This window comes from Quercus lobata, chromosome 3 (assembly GCF_001633185.2).
Source record: "Quercus lobata isolate SW786 chromosome 3, ValleyOak3.0 Primary Assembly, whole genome shotgun sequence".
Lineage (NCBI taxonomy): Eukaryota > Viridiplantae > Streptophyta > Magnoliopsida > Fagales > Fagaceae > Quercus > Quercus lobata.
The window spans coordinates 46,677,327-46,695,485 of record NC_044906.1 but is presented as its reverse complement, the minus strand read 5'-3'; positions in this window follow the sequence as shown (position 1 = coordinate 46,695,485).

The following is an 18,159-nucleotide window of genomic DNA, read 5'->3' as shown; positions in this document are numbered from 1 at the left end:
CTTTTATTATATATATTATATGATTTTATATGATAAAATCATATAAAACTCTTATATACGTAATAGGCGAGACTGGTCTCTTGTTGACAGACTTTTTTTTTTTTTTTCCTAATGCTATTGTTATGGTAATATAATCAAGAATATTGTAAGGTATTTATCCAATGTCTTAACTTTTTCATTTATTTTTACATGATGCTATTGTTATTTTTTTTCCTTCGATCAAATTTTTTTCCCACATATTGCTATTATTGATTTTTTATAATCATAATTAAAATATAGGAGGTATACAACGTTTGCATTGTACAGGAATATTTTGAAAATAATAAATCATTTCTATTGAACTCTCAAGTACAAAATATACATAGTTCATATTATCGGAAATCTTATCAAATTACTAGTTAATAAAAAATGAAAATAATTAAATTCCTAAGAATTTAGATTTATAGGCATAACTTTTCCAGAAAGCTAGATAATTAAAGAACTCTCTGTTAGAAAAATTGGTTTTGCATCCCATACAAAACCCACAGCGAAAGCAACACAAGGATCTACTTCATTCATGAGAGATAATATATAACCTTGAATTCTAAAACAAAGAAGAGAAAGAATACCTTGATGCAGTAAAATTCAAAAACAAGACTTGAGAATATTTTCAATCTTCATCCCAATTCCACATGGTGCCCAAGATGAGTAGTCTCTCAATCAGTTCTTATGTACGTTGATTTTCCTTTGTAGAAGTGTATTCCAAAGATACTGTAGAGAAAAACTGTTTTCTCTTCTTTTAATCATACGTTCATTTTAACTATCTAGACGGTTACTTTATTTAATAACTCTTATTAAATAAATAACTAATTATTTAATTGGGTTAGCCTTTTGCGCCAACCCAATTAGGCTTAAGTTTGTGGATTGGGATGAGACCAAAGGGACTAATAAGGCTCTAGCTCTAATGGGTTTCAAACTTATCTGTCAACTCTTGACAAGTCCAAAGTTACCAATAATTATATAACAAGTACCGTTATAGAAATATAATTGCACTCTAAGCCTTATTAATAAATTATATCCCAAGACTCTAATATAATATCATTTAACCCCTCTATGAAATATTCATAGTGAACAAAGTCATAATGAACTATCATTCCTTGAGTCCCCGGTTTAATCTTTTAGTTATTCATATTTATGAAATCTAATTTCAATAAATATACACTTTAGTAACTCTTTACTAAAGTGGTCGACCCTGAATAACCAGTTTCCATTAAACTTATCTCAAGAGGATATTTCATGTCTCTATGAAAGAGATTATGGATTTCATCTTGAGAATATGTGTTCCCTTAACACTACGTGTGGTTACCCAACATACTGGGGTTTTGACCGTTAAATTAGATCTAATTCCTGATATATCAAATTATTTTACATTTCATGATCGAGTTCACAATCCTCTTAGGATTGAGAATCTATGAAATTAGAAATTGTGAGATTAATTATTCAGGTGACAGTTATTAATTGAATAATTAATCTCACAGTAGTCCAATTTAATATATCTTACACACTTAAGACACATCAACATATCAACTAGAAGTCTCCATTTCCATGATTAAGACAAACCATCTTAGTTGATGTATTATAATCTTCACAGATGAAAATCATCACCGACTACGAACTACATTTTGAGTTTATAAGAAACTTGTGATTTATATTTTCTATAACTAAATCACACAAATCACATACAATGCATATCAAGGACTATGATAATGTCCATTTAATTCATTTACAAATAGTCTCATATAATTAAACAATTTAATTATTTACAACATGCCAATAAATTGGATTTTAGGGCATAAACCCTAACACTCTCCACAAACCAAATGCTACATTAATAAAATTAGAGAATAAAGATGATTGATATTGGAATATTAATGTTCAATGATTTACAAGTTGTATACCATCATCTTTACCCCCCCCCCCCCACACACACACACACACACACACACACAAAAAACCCCTTTTCTACCCTATTTTCAACATATAAGAAATGACGTCTAAGTGCACATTAAATGTGAAAATTGTTATAAACCAAAAAATGTAAGGGATGTTATAAGAATTATAATGTCGCCTTGTATTTTGTTGAGTAAAAGGGAATGACTGGCTATAGGCTATAGGCCAAGTAGCATTCAAACCCTCTTAATAGTAGGAGGGGTCACCGGTTTGATTTTACTTGAACGCATAAGTTATATTTCATAAGGGGAGAAAAGAGTGGATGAAAAACATTGATTTTTTTTTTTTTTTTTTTGAATTAGTTAGAATACTGTGTAAATACCCCACCACTCTCTCTTGAGGCTTAAGGCCCCTGTGTTCCCCCACGCACTTAAGGCACATGGAGATACTATCTGGCTCAATTCTCACGGTAAAACACATTGACTATCATGTGAAAAATGTGAATCTTGACATTTTTATGTGAAAATTGGTGTTTTACATGTAAAACTATAGTAGATAAAATACAGTATCAACTAGGGGTGTGCGCGGTTTAGTAAGGGCGATTTTTTTCCAAATTTATTATCGAACCGATAGAGATCGGTTTTTTCATAATTGGAACCGATGCACACCGCCTAGGGTCGGTTTTCCGACCTATAGCGGTGCGGTTTTTGTGGTGTGGTTTAGTCGGTTTGGTCGGTTTGAAATATTAAAAAAAAAACTATTTTTTTAATAATAAAAAAAATTGGGCTTTCAAGCCCAATATCAATATATCAACCTGTTCAAGAAACCTGTGTCAAATAATGTATTTTTCATTTCATAATGATCACATAATGATCCAAAATTTCAAACCTGTGCAAAATTTCACATAATGATCCATAATGATCCAAAATTTCAAAACTGTATTTTTCATTTCAAACCTGTGCAAAAAATATGTTCACATAATGATCCAAATTTTTTCATTTCATTCACCATGCAAAAATATTTTGAAATTGCCTCAATAAGAGTTCAACTCCCAAAATACTATCATGTAGCATATAATATCATTAGTGTCACTGTATGTGTCAGTGTCAATAACAATAAGCGTTAATGTATCTACTTAATAACGTATTATAGAACCATTTGTCATTGTCCACAAATGCCAAAAGGAAGATATAGAAATTAAATTAGCATTTAGGCAAAAGAATGCTAATTGCTTATATCCCCAATAATAATCTCACCCATGAATACCTAAATAACTATCATTAGTGAAAAGTCCACTACCAATAACATGTACAGATATAATTAGCATATGGCAAAAGAATGCTAATTCTTGTAAGTCCTTTGTCCAGTAAGTCTGTGCACTATGCATCATTCTAGAACTCCTACAAAATACTAAACAAAACAAAATAAACACGTGTTAATAACAATAAAACGTTTATAAACAATAGAATATTTATAATTAACACAAACGAATGAGAATAGCAAGTATATTTACATAATACTAACTACTAACTAACTCCAAGTAAAGAGTAGCACATCACTCATCATCATCCAACACAACGGTGCTTGGATCCTCCTCCATAGGCATTGGGCAAACCGATGCAATTTTTACAATCCCATTCAAAATAAAATGATTCGTAAGCATTGAGAAAATAAATAAACAATTGATATATACAACAAACAAAATGAACATATATTTACCAATGTTAATCTCAAAACCATCCATATCCTCCACATTATCCATCACTCCCGAAGCTTTATTGGTCTTTTTTTCTTTACATCTTTCAACCAATTTTGGGTACAGATAAGGGCTTCAACTGTATTAGGAGATAGTGAACTACGAAACGAATCCAAAACACGCCCCCCCATACTAAAAGCAAACTTAGATGCAACTGTAGAGACAGGAATAGCCAACACATCACGTGCAATTTGGGAAAGGACTCGATATCTAGAGGAATTCATTTTCCACCACAGCAAGATGTCAAAATCTTCCACATCAGTGTCCTCAGAAGATTCCAACAAATACCTATCCAACTCAAATTTGCTTTTCACACTGTCCTCGTCCGCCAAGTGTTTCTTAAACATATTATTATAACTTTTAATGTGATCAGACAATGAAGCATTGCCAACACTTGGCCTGGAGTCCCTAGACAATGAAGCACCACTACCACTAGAACTCAAAGCTTCATTTTGACCCACTCTCTCCACATACAACCTCTTCAATGCATCCCCAACCTTAGAGCTCATTGCATCCCCCTTGTCCTTTCCATACCACTCCCTAAACCAAAACTTTACATACTTCAATATATACCTTGGGTTAAGAACAACAGCAACAAAAAGCATCAAATTGATATTATCCATACTTTCCCAATACTTATCATATTTTTTTTTTCATCTCTACCACCATACTCTTCAAAAGTGAATCCCCATCAACATTACACAACTGTTGCAATTGAACTTCAATGCTAATTAGCTCATGGAAGTATGTATTAGAAGTGACAAACAAGGACCCAGAAAATATAAGTGTCGCCTCATAAAATATGCCTAGAAATTTCACAAAGATCTTGACATTTTCCCAATCAAGATAGTTAGGAGGACCAATGGGCTTTTTCCCATTCCCACTATGTCTGTGTCTGAAAACCTACATAAAACGATGCCGTTTGTGTGTGTGTGTGTGTGTGGTTTTTTTTTTTTTTTTTTTTTTTTTTTAATAATAACCCAATACGACAACGTTTTACTAAAAAAATTTAAAATAGATACACACCTAAACGATGTCGTACCCCTGATCTGAACTGAAAATATTTCTCTCTATTTGTATCGGTTCGGTTCGGCTCTACTTGGTGCGTGCTTTGCATCTCCGATGTCCTCACCGCACCGGCATCGGAGCTCCGTTCGCATTCCGATCACCAGCATCGGCTCCATCGGTCAGTGCCAATGGCGGTGTGGGAGGGTCGGTGTTGTCAGCTCTGGTGATAGTTTGCACACCCCTAGTATCAACACTTTTGCAACCAATTTAATTGTATTGCAGAGTATCTTGGCTCAAAATTATGCATTAAGGGCTATGGTTATATCTAGAAAATGGAATATTTCAGCCTATGATAGAGAAAGTAACAGGAAATATTTGTGGATAATGTTCCGGATTCCATTTTTTAGAGAGAATGTGCAATAATTGTAAAAATCATTGAGCCACTCGTTCGTGTCTTTTGTATTGTTGATAGTGTTTGTAGACCTATTATGGTCTATTTGTATTCAGTTATCCATGAAGCTAGAGAGAGAGATGACCAAGAGCTTTAAGAGGAAGAAGAAAAGAAATGAACCTTACTTTAGATTATCGATTGGATAACTAACTACCCAAAAATCTTCATTCTACTGGTTATTGGTAAATTACTAAAATTTAAATATCCAATGCAATATCATTGAAATGGAAAATTATAGGCAAACTACATTCAAGCTCTTGGATGTCATTGATAAGTATCCCTATGGAAATCCTACTTTATAAAGCAAGCTGACAAGTGAGATTAAATTATTTAGAAATGTATACAATAATTTTGGACAAAAATCTATTATTAATGACTTTGTAGTTACGTTTCCTAGTAAGAAGACTATTTTAATTTTTGACTTAGTTATATTTTTTAATTGCTTGTCTTTTCATGGTCCGTTTGGTTGAGAAAATGAAAAAGTAAGATGATTGAAAATGTAACAAAGATAAAATATATATATATTTGTATTTCCTCATATGTGTTTGGTAAAGATGATAAAAAAAAAAATTTTAAAAAGTGAAACAATAAAAAATGTTATTTGAATAAATTTGCTTTTATATCCTTATTACGTCAAGAAATAATAGAAAATGTTGTAAATTTTTTAAAAGAAAAAATTATTATTAAAAGAGGCAAAATAGTAAAGTAAATGTAATAAACATTTTTTTTCTCCCATTTTTCCTCCCAATTATGAGAGGATGGACTTTGGTGGCCATCGGTGGAAAACTCCACCCGCCCTATTTTCCATCATCTCTCATCCCCACTAAACAAAACAATGTAAAACTTTCATATATATATTCAATAAATTCATGTAGAAATTACTTCAAGCGTCGAAACTATGATCCTATTAATTTCGAGGTTTTATATGAGAATGCCAATTAGGTATTAGAGAATGTGCCACCAAATTTGTAAGTGGAGGAACTGGAGCATGGATGTTGATACCGTACCGTACCGGCCGGTACGGCCGGAATTCTTCGTACCGGTCAATGAACCGGTACCGAAACACCTTCAAAATGTACCGCTCAAGATACCAGACAATACCGGCCGTACCGGAGTATACCGGACGTTTCGGCCGGAAAAGAGAAATTCGGCCGGTACAAAAACTGAAAGGAAAAATAGAAGAAATGCATGATTTGAACAAACCCCAGTGCAGCAAGTTGCCATCACATTGACATCGCCGATTAGATCTTCTTCTTCCCTTTTTTTTTTTTTCCTTCTTCTCGTCTGTTGTCCTTCTCCATTGCTCTGATTTCTTCTCTTTTTTTGCTGAACAATGAACATTGCTGTGGTATCTCCATCTTTGTTTTGTGCTATTTGAAATTTCTTAAGCCCTTTTACACGTGACTAGCCTTGGAAATGTTGAAAACTTATATTTTTTTAATAAAAGATGGGCTGAATGGTTCAACCTTTTACCTTCTTTTCAGTTTTGAGCCCCACGTTATGTGATATTGTGATGCATTAATTGCATCACATCAATAGAAACTTATAGGTTTTTTTTTTTTTTTAAGTAGCAACTTTTTAGTTTTGTCTGTATGATGAATAATTAAGTTTTTTGTTTTTTATATTGTATATTTTTTTTCCTATATATGCAATGAACAATTGAATTAATATTTTATAATAAATAGAAATTATTGAGGTAATGTTTTATGGTAAATAGAGATTTTGTGTGTGTATATATTTATATATATATATATATATATATTAAATATATAAAATAGCGGTAAACCCGAAACGGTACACCGGTATTGACCGGTATCCGAAATATATCGTACCGCTGGTCAAACCGGTACAGCCTCCGGTACGGTATTGACACCCTTGAACTGGAGTCATTCCAACATGAATTAGCAACTCTTACCCATGATAGTGCTTAATTTGTTGCATTAATTGCAAAATTTACTTGTGTTGGTGCACATAGTTTCCTTTTATTTCATTTGTGGTTGTGGCCTTATACAAGAGTTTAAATGTATGTGGATAACTTAAACTTTGAAGAGCTAGTTGAAGATGATGAGTTGATGACAATGAAGATGGAGATACCGGTAACCAAGGATCTTATAATTAAGTTGACGTTGGAATTTTCAATGAAAATAAAGTTTCGACTTTCGGCTCAAATTGTTATCCATGGGATTGGAGCAGGTGGAGATATGCAATATGTATAGATGTTATTTTGGAGTTTGAAATATGCTTTTTTTTTAAAAAAAAAAATTAATATAATCTATATATATCATATTATATATAATAAAAGTTGGGCTTAGACGCCGTGGTTACACCACTTGGCTTCACCAAATTGTAGAAATTTTATTAAATTTTTAGATTTTTAAAGAACTAAAAAAAAATAGTATACTACCAGAATTCTAATTTATTCTTATCATTAAGTAGTTTATCTAAAAAAAAACTATCATTAAGTAGTTTATCTAAGGAAAAAAAACTGCTTCACGTTAGTTTATCTCAAAAAAAAAAACTAAAAAACGAAAAAACTAAAAACTATCACCTCTTCACGTAACTATCATTAATCTAAGGAAAAAAAAATTACTTCTTCTTTTTTGTATTAACTTAAACGTATATTATATTATATTATATTATATTATATTATCATATTATATATAATAAAAGTTGGGCTTAGAGGTCATAGTTGCGCCACTTGATTTCACCAAATTGTAGAAATTTTATTAAATTTTTAGATTTTTAAAGAACTAAAAATGAATAGTATACTACCAATTTATTCTTATCATTAAGTAGTTTATCTCAAAAAAAAAAAAAAAACTAAAAAACTAAAAACTATCACCTCTTCATGTAACTATCATTAATCTAAGGAAAAAAAAAATTACTTCTTCTTTTTTGTATTAACTTAAACGTATATTATATTATATTATATATATATATATATAAAATAAAAATTAGGTTTAGATGCTGTGATTGTGTCATTTGGCTTCACCAAATTATAGAAATTTTATTAAATTTTTAGTTTTTTAAAGAACTAAAAAGGAATAGTATATTACCAAGACTCTAATTCATTCTTATCATTAAGTATTTTATCTCAATATATATATATATATATATATATTTCTATATATCATTAAGTAGTTTATCTAAGAAAAAAAAAACTACTTCACATTAGTTTATCTCAAAAAAAAATAAATAAATAAACTAAAAACTATCACCTCTTCACGTAACTATCATTAAGTAGTTGTGGGGCCCGGCCCAGAAATAATGGGCTATTCCAAATTCAGGCCCGTCCGAGGAGCGTCCTGTCCGAATAGAAACCACGTATGAAGCATTACTAAATCCCAATAAACGCCCAGGAAACCTGTCCGAGGAGTAACTCCTCCTCGGACATCAAGAAGCCCAGACGAGGAACTCTCCCCAGCCACTTCAGTTCATCCTCCTAACATATAAAATGAATAAAATCCAAAATATCCCATGGAGAGCTACCACCATATTAATTGCGCCCCAACCACCCTCTTGGCCGCATTAATGAGGAAATGACCCCTGAACAGTACCGCCTTGGCCTCTGCAACTCACATGGGGAGAGATGAAGGCGTCTGATGGGACAGCCACTCAAGTAGGTGCTTAGATAGTCAACAAGTGTAGGGTTGAGATGAGAGAAGGGAACTATATAATGTAGTGGAGTCCCTTAGAGAAAGGGACGAAAATTCTGTATGAGGAACTAAAGAAATAAACTTATACGTGAGAGATCCATTCTGATGTTTTTATTCTCTGCAACAATGCTGTCCATGTATCAGACCGAATAGACTCACTGAGACCAAGTTCTTTGACCCATCCTCTACAAATATTTATTGTGGGTTGCGCTTTGGGCCAGGGCCTGATCAATCGAATTTGGGCCAGGAAAATCGTGCAACTACAATTGGCGCCATCTGTGGGAAGAACTAGAGTATCAGCTAGCACAACGGTCAAGCATGGCAGAACTAGGTCCGCACCAGGAGAATCCCCACCAGGCTAACTCCCAACAGACACAACCCGCCGAGTCCCAGAGGCAAAATAACCCCGTCAACCCAGGCCACAGGGGAAATCGTGAGGGAAGTGTGCATACTATCCGGACAAGCCAGAGTCACACTCAGATAGGTAGTCACGTGTCCCAGAAGCGAAATAGTCACCAGGCCATGCAGCGAGAGATAGATGATCTGAAGAGGAAGCTACGACGAGCACAGCGAAGGCGATCTCCTTCAGACTCAGACAAGTCCTCTAATGCGGAGGATGTGAGTTACCGACGAAGGTCAAGGACCCCCCCAAGTGAAACCTTTACCTACGAAAAGGAACCACGCCCTGTGCGGAAGTATGAGAGCACATCTAGTAAGGGTTCGGGAAACGACGCCATGAAGAAGGCGTTGGATCAGGTTTCAAGGTCCCCCTTCACATATAGAATTGAAGGGGCTGAGCTGCCTCGACAGTTCAACCAACCAGCATTCGCCATCTATAGCGGTCGATCAGACCCGGTAGAGCATGTGAGTCAATTTAACCAAAAGATGGCGATCTACTCGCAAAATGAGGCCCTTATGTGTAAAATCTTCCCGTCCAGCTTGGGATCAATGGCGATGAGGTGGTTCAACGGCCTGAAGACAAATTCCATAAGCTCTTACAAGCAGCTCACTCGGGATTTCTGCTCTCGCTTTATCATCAACACCAGAGTCCCCAGGCCCCTCGGTTCGCTATTGTCCTTGTCCATGCACGAGGGAGAGACTCTGAAAGCATACTCCGATAGATACTGGGAAGTATATAATGACCTGGATGATAACCACGATGCCGTCGCTATCAGCACATTCAAAAGCGGCCTCCCCACCGAGCATGGCTTAAGGAAATCCCTCACTGGTAAACCGGTTGCCAACGTTGATCAGTTGAGGGATAGGATAGACAAGTACAAAAGAGTGGACGAAGATCAGCTGCAAGGGAGGGGGAAGGAGAAGGTTATCCACCCCAAAGCAAATGATTTCAGGTCGGAACGGCACACTCATGGTCAGCCGAGGAGAGATTTTTCGCGACAGACTGGGCAGAGTAACCCGCAAACAGTGAATGCCATATTCAGAGAGCCCGTACAACAGGTACTGGAGAAATTAAGAGATGAACCCTATTTCAGGTGGCCGGGAAAGATGGCTGGAGAACCTTCCAAACGTAACCAGAACCTGTACTGCCACTATCATCAAGACCATGGGCACACTACTGAGGACTACAGGAATCTGTAGAATCATCTGGATCAGTTGGTCCGAGAAGGAAAGTTACGTTACCTGCTGCACCCGTCGAGTGGCCACACCGGCCAAGCAACACAATAGTCACAAAAGGACGTGACCTTAAGACCACCCACCGGGACGATACATGTCATCTTCGCTGCACCAGGAAGAACGGGACCACCCATCCCCAGGGTGCTAGCTGTTGATCGGCTCCCCTCCGGGAGCAGGCAGAGGGAACACAAAAGGTCAAAAAAGGGAAGCTCTTTGATACTAGGGTTCTCGGATGAGGATAAGAGAGGAACTATTCAACCTCACGATGATGCCTTGGTGGTCACTCTGAGGATTGGGGGCTTTGACGTGAAAAGGGTGTTGGTGGATTCGGGAAGTGCAGTAGAGATAATGTACCCTGATCTATACAAGAGGCTGAACCTGAAGTCAGAAGATTTGGCAGTTTATGACTCCCCCCTTCTTAGCTTCGAGGGAAGAATGGTTACGCCAAAAGGACAAATCCGACTACCCGTACAGACTGGGGCGGAGGTGGTGGAAGTGAATTTTATCGTCGTCGACGCTTACTCACCCTACACCGCGATAGTCGCCAGGCCATGGATCCACGCCCTGGAAGCCGTAACCTCCACACTTCATCAGAAGGTGAAATACCCATCCAAAGGACAAGTGGAAGAGATCCGAGGAGATCAGGTCGTATCCAGGCAGTGTATGGTGGCCGCCGTCTTACATCGGCCCCATGCCGAGTCCTCGCCCCCTGAAAGTTTATAGCAATCAGCCGCCTCGGCAGAGCAAGACGACGGACTGGCCGAGGAGATAGGGTGTGAAAGTTTAGATAAAATCGCTGTCAACGACGACCCGGAGAAGTTCTTTCTGGTCGGCTCGGAATTGCCCTCTCAAGAAAAGGAGGAACTGGTCGGATTTCTTAGAGAAAATGTCGACGTGTTCGCATGGGACGCCTACGACGCCCTGGGCGTCGATCCCAGCCTTATTTGTCACCACCTGAACGTCAACCCCTCTTCCACTCCGAAGAAGCAGCCACCCCGACGCCCTTCAAAGGAACATGCTAGTGCCGTAAAAGACGAAATGGCAAAACTAAAAAGAGCGGGGGCTATCAAAGAGGTCTTTTACCCAGAGTGGCTGGCAAACACTGTGGTAGTAAAGAAGAAGACAGGGAAATGGAGGGTCTGCGTAGACTTCACGGACCTGAACAAGGCATGCCCAAAGGACCCATTCCCCCTACCCCGAATTGATCGATTGGTGGATGCAACCGTGGGGCACCCTCGAATGAGCTTCCTGGACGCCTTCCAAGGCTATCATCAGATACCCCTTGCGCTAGAGGACCAAGAGAAAACGGCTTTCATGACGCCCATCGGAAACTATCATTACAAGGTGATGCCGTTTGGGCTAAAGAACGCAGGCTCAACCTACCAAAGAATGATGACTCGGATGTTTGAACCACAACTGGGCAAGATCATTGAGGTTTATATAGATGATATGGTCGTCAAGAGTAGAAGGGCGTCCGAGCACGTGAAGGACCTCGGAACAATCTTCACCATATTAAGGGAGCACCGGTTGCGGCTGAATGCCTCCAAATGTTCATTCGGGGTCGGGTCTGGGAAATTCCTAGGGTATATGGTCACCCACAGGGGAATAGAAGTAAGTCCCGATCAAATCAAAGCCATTAACAGCCTACAGGCTCCTCGGAATCCGAAGGAAGTACAGAAGCTCACTGGTATGATTGCGGCATTGAACCGGTTCATATCGAGATCGGCGGATCGATGTCGGCCTTTCTACCTCCTGATAAACAAGTGGAAAGAGTTTGCATGGTCGGAGGATTGCATTCAGGCTTTCCAGCAACTTAAAGACTACCTGTCCCGACCACCCATCATGTCCAGCCCTGAGGCAGATGAGGTGCTGTTTGCCTACATCGCCGTAGCTCCCCACGCTGTAAGCCTGGTACTGATACGGGATGATAATGGGGTGCAGCGACCGGTGTACTATGTGAGCAAATCACTACATGAGGCCGAGGTGCGATACCTACCTTTAGAAAAGGCAATTCTGGCAATAGTGCATGCAACCCGAAAACTTCCTCATTACTTTCAGGCGCACACGGTCATCATTCTGACTCAGCTTCCCCTCCGAGCAGTGCTTCGAAGCGCTGACTATACAGGAAGGATCGCCATGTGGAGTGCGCTCTTGGGAGCCTTTGATATAAAATATATGCCCAGATCCTCCATCAAAGGGCAGGTCCTCGCAGACTTGGTAGCGGAGTTTACTGAGCCCTTCATAGAAACAATAACCGAGAAGAGGGACATGGATGGGAAGTCGGTTGGTGCGATTTCAACAGAGAGGAACACGCATTGGAAGGTCTACGTAGATGGCGCAGCCAACCAGAGAGGGTCAGGAGTTGGGATAGTTTTAATATCCCCCGGACGGTGCTGCCATTGAAAAATCATTAAGGCTCGGATTCTCGGCTACGAACAATGAAGCCGAATACGAAGCCTTACTTCAAGGGATGACGATGGTTCAAAGGTTGGGCGGAAGAATAATAGAAGCGTTCTCGGACTCCAAACTGGTAGTCGGACAGGTGATGGGTGAGCTGGAAGCCCGAGATACTAGGATGCAAGAGTATCTGGGACAAGTCAAGCGGCTGCAGACGAATTTTGAGTCCTTCAATCTGACACACATTTCCAGGAGTGTCAACACCCATGCGGACTCACTGGCCACTCTCGCCACGTCCTCGGCACATAATCTGCCGCGAGTGATCCTGGTTGAAGATCTAGCCCAGGCAAGTCCCATCAGTAGAGGCCCTGCCAGAGTCCACCAGATCAGAAAGAGTCACAGCTGGATGGATCCCATAAAGAACTTCCTTCAAAACGACGTCTTGCCGGAGGAAAAATTGGAAGCCGAGAAGATACAAAGGAATGCTCCTCGGTTTTGGCTGTCAGAGGACCACAAACTATATCGGCACTCCTATTCTGGACCGTACCTACTCTGCGTACACCCAGAAGAATCTGAATCTCTGCTTGAAGAGTTACACGAGGGGATTTGTGGAAGTCATACCGGAGGGAGATCGCTGGCGCACAGGGCACTTACCCAGGGGTACTGGTGGCCGAACATGCAGAGAGAGGCCCAAGAATACGCTAAGAAGTGCGATCAGTGCCAAAGATTCGCCCCGAATATCCACCAACCCAGAGGAGTTCTCAACCCCCTCTCGAGTCCGTGGCCGTTCGCACAATGGGGCCTTGATCTAGTTGGACCCTTCCCCAAGGCCGCAGGGAACAAGCGATACATAATAGTCGGAACGAACTACTTCACTAAATGGGTGGAGGCTAAACCATTGGCCAACATTAGGGACGTGGACGCCCAAAAATTCATCTGGAAGAACATCATCACCCGCTTCGGAACCCCGCGCACACTCATTTCCGACAATGGTCTGCAGTTCGACAATAAAAACTTTAGGGAGTATTGCCGCGAGTTTGGAATCATCAACCGATATTCCACCCCCACCTACCCTCAGGGAAATGGACAGGTCGAAGCCGTGAACAAGGTCATAGTGAACGGACTGAAGAAGAGGATGGACGAGGCAAAGGGGAGATGGGTAGAAGAACTCCCCCATGTCTTATGGACTTATCGGACGACGCCGTGACGATCGACCGGTGAAACCCCCTTCTCGATGACTTACGGGGTTGAGGCCGTGCTCCCGATTGAGAACAACTTTCCCACTGAGGTCTAGATCGTTTACCCCAAGCGATAACGACGAGTTATTGGAACGGAGTCTGGACCTAGCCGAAGAAAGAAGGGAAAAAGCGATGATTCACGTGGCCTATTATCACCAGAAGTTGAGACAAGGGTATGATGCTAACGTCAAACCACGGCCTCTGGGGCCAGGTGATCTCGTAATGAGGAAGATTCTTGGCAGCGCAAAGAACCCCTCTTGGGGCAAGTTGGGGCCCAATTGGGAGGGACCATACCGTGTCACATCCGTGGCCGGAATAGGCGCCTACTACCTAGAAGATTTAGATGAAAAAGCTGTACCTCGACCATGGAATGTAAATAACCTCAGAAGATATTATTATTAATGAGAATGGCTTAGCACACGTTTTCTTTCATGATTATCCGCTGCTTGCTGGGCTACTGACGACTATTCAAAGTTTTAAACAGAACCCAAGTCCTGCATGGCTCCTCGGACCACAGACTTGGGGGAAATTATTACTCATATAAGTTTTAAACAGAACCTAGTCCTGCATGGCTCCACGGACCACAGACTAAGGGGAAATTAATACTTAAGGCAACTATTCATAGTTTTAAACAGAACCCAAGTCCTGCATGGCTCCTCGGACCACAGACTTGGGGGAAATTATTACTCATATAAGTTTTAAACAGAACCTAGTCCTGCATGGCTCCACGGACCACAGACTAAGGGGAAATTAATACTTAAGGCAACTATTCATAGTTTTAAACAGAACCCAAGTCCTGCATGGCTCCTCGGACCACAGACTTGGGGGAAATTATTACTCATATAAGTTTTAAACAGAACCTAGTCCTGCATGGCTCCACGGACCACAGACTAAGGGGAAATTAATACTTAAGGCAACTATTCATAGTTTTAAACAGAACCCAAGTCCTGCATGGCTCCTCGGACCACAGACTTGGGGGAAATTATTACTCATATAAGTTTTAAACAGAACCTAGTCCTGCATGGCTCCACGGACCACAGACTAAGGGGAAATTAATACTTAAGGCAACTATTCATAGTTTTAAACAGAACCCAAGTCCTGCATGGCTCCTCGGACCACAGACTTGGGGGAAATTATTACTCAACCTATGGCTCTACGCAACTACATTTTAAACAGAACCCAAGTCCTGCATGGCTTGGGGGAAATTATTACTCATATAAGTTAAACAGAACTAGTCCTGCATGGCTCCACGGACCACAGACTAAGGGGAAATTAATACTTAAGGCAACTATTCATAGTTTTAAACAGAACCCAAGTCCTGCATGGCTCCTCGGACCACAGACTTGGGGGAAATTATTACATATAAGTTTTAAACAGAACCTAGTCCTGCATGGCTCCACGGACCACAGACTAAGGGGAAATTAATACTTAAGGCAACTATTCATAGTTTTAAACAGAACCCAAGTCCTGCATGGCTCCTCGGACCACAGACTTGGGGGAAATTATTACTCATATAAGTTTTAAACAGAACCTAGTCCTGCATGGCTCCACGGACCACAGACTAAGGGGAAATTAATACTTAAGACAACTATTCATAGCTTTAAACAGAACCTAAGTCCTGCATGACTCCTCGGGCCACAGACTTGGGGGAAATTATTGCTTATGGTAGATTGGGAGATCATTACTTAAAGGAAACCATTTTAATACGTGCGCGCAGTCTGGCACCATCGCAACCCTCAGATGCGCAGCCCAAAAACCCATTTTATCTTGACCGTTTATCTGTATCTACATAGTTGCAAATGTTAAAAGAAGAGCGCTACTGACGTGCATCCATAGTAAGCAAAACGAACATTTTATATTAATATTCCGAGTACATTAGAAGGAGAGGTCCTTACAAAAGAGCGGGAAAATAGGACGACTCTCGGTCAAAAAAGGAAAGAGTACAAAGATCAAAAGCCTAGAAGGCTAAGCCTCAGCAGTAGGATCTCCTTTCTGCTTGGGCTGAGGAGGCGGAACCTCGATGGTAGAGTCCACAACGGGATCATTCGCCATATCGGGCGCAAGGACAGCATCAGGCGTCGCCAGATCCTGCTCAGAGGCAGCTTGGACACCATCAGGATGCGCTCGGATCTCTTTAGGATAGAAAATGCTCTCGGGCAGTCTCAGCGCCGAGTCGGCAGGAACTCCTGCAGCGTCGAGGGCACGAGACCATGAGATATCGCAATACTCCCGGCATACCTCGGGGATCTCCTCGGATAGCCTGGCCTCCGTCTCTTCGGCCCCGAGCTGGCGTACGGCACTCTTCTCAGCCTCTGTGGCCTCTCGGATCAGTTGGGCCTCCTCTTTGACCCGTCGCAGCTCATCCTCGACCCTTTGCAGAGCGGTCTTGAGATCCTGCACTGCCTGTTTCTCGGTGGCAAGGTTAATCTGGGTCGAGAACAGCTCCTTGCGCTGGTCCTCCGCCTGGGCCTCAGCACTCTTCAAACCAGCCTCTGCAGACTTGCGCCGGTTCTCCGACTCCTTGAACTTGTCCATGAGTTCAGCGTAATCGTGCTGGAGGGACCCCAAGTTTTTCTCCACCTCCGCTCGCGCTTGGTTCTCGACCTCAGCCCGACTACTGTTACCACGGTAAAATTCCTCAGCCACGAATACCTGCTGGGTAATCTACAAACGAAACAAGATTGCTGTAATCTAAGGTCAAATAAATTAATGAAACAGTAAAAGGATTACTTACCATCGCGAGATCCCTTTTAAGGGATAGGAAGATCTCGGGCTGAGAGAACCGCCTATAAGCCTCCATATCCCGAGGAAGGAGTAGGGGCTGCTCTAAGGCCTCGGCCACGTAGCCCGCCCGGCCTTGATTGTACTCTCGGATCGAAGCATTGTAGGGAATGGCCACCCCATCCAGCTCCAATCTGGGGCCCCATACACGCGGGGTAGCACGTACCTCCGCAAGAATGTCCTCGTCTCGACTCTCCGAGGAGTTGCCCCTTCTGCTCCTTGGCGCGCGAGTGGTTTTTTGCTGCTTGGTCGGCTGGGCAACCACCTCGCCCTCCTCAGGAGTGTCGGCCGGCCTTTTCTTCTTTAAATCCGGATTAACCTTAAGGCCAAGGTCTGAGGTGTCCGTAGGAGCTACAGGAGGGAGGGTCTTGCCCTGTGGTGGAGTTGGCGCCTTCGAGGACTGTCCTTTCGACAACCGGCCTTTCCCTCGGGAGGCCATCAACTCCTTTAGAGTTTTTCCTTTTTCTGTCATGGGCTCTATCTCCTCGTCCGAAGTATCGTCCGAGCAGATAACGATGGAAGGAACACCAACTGCAGAATGTCGGTCCCGCTCTCCTTCGGGATCAGAAAATTCCACCAGGGGGGTCTGTTGAACTTCCTCCTCAAAACAAAACTCGTCTATCTCTGCCTCAAGGGAAAGACGAGATGATTCGGCTTCCTCTTCAACCTGAACGGCAGCACCAGGCTCGTTTGGCGGAGGTAGCTGCTCTGCCAAGTAGGGATCTCTAACACCGGGCAACACAACTGGTGGCAGATCGTGTTCAGCTAGGAGCCCGTCCCTGGACACGTCAATCCTAGCCAACCTCGGACTACCAGCCCTTATGGAGTGACCGATAGCCTGGAAGGAGCTGCTCAAAGGTTGATAGCCCAGAACCAGATGGGCAGCACGCAACTGCCCGTCCTCGGAAACGTAGATCTCCGACCTAAGAAGGTAGTTCAGCGCTAGCACGTTCACAAAGTTTAGCCGAGGGGCGACGTGAATTTTATCTGCAAACAATCAAGGAAAAGGGGATTAGTCCACGAAATCTTCCAATTATAAAGAAAGCAAAAGGTGTAACCCCTCAACGCTAAATCCTATCCCAAAAAGGACCGATCCTAGAGATGCCGCACCTGGGTTTCCTGCCCGAGTTGGACAATGAATACCGTCGAACCACTCCCCAGAAGCAACAAGGAAATCATTCTTCACTGTCTTATTGGATATTGGGAGACAAGAGATCAACCTAACGTCCTCGTTCCGGGATTTAAGATAATACCCCTCATCCTCGAGGCGATGACATTCGTACAGATAAGCCACATCGTGTCAAGTAA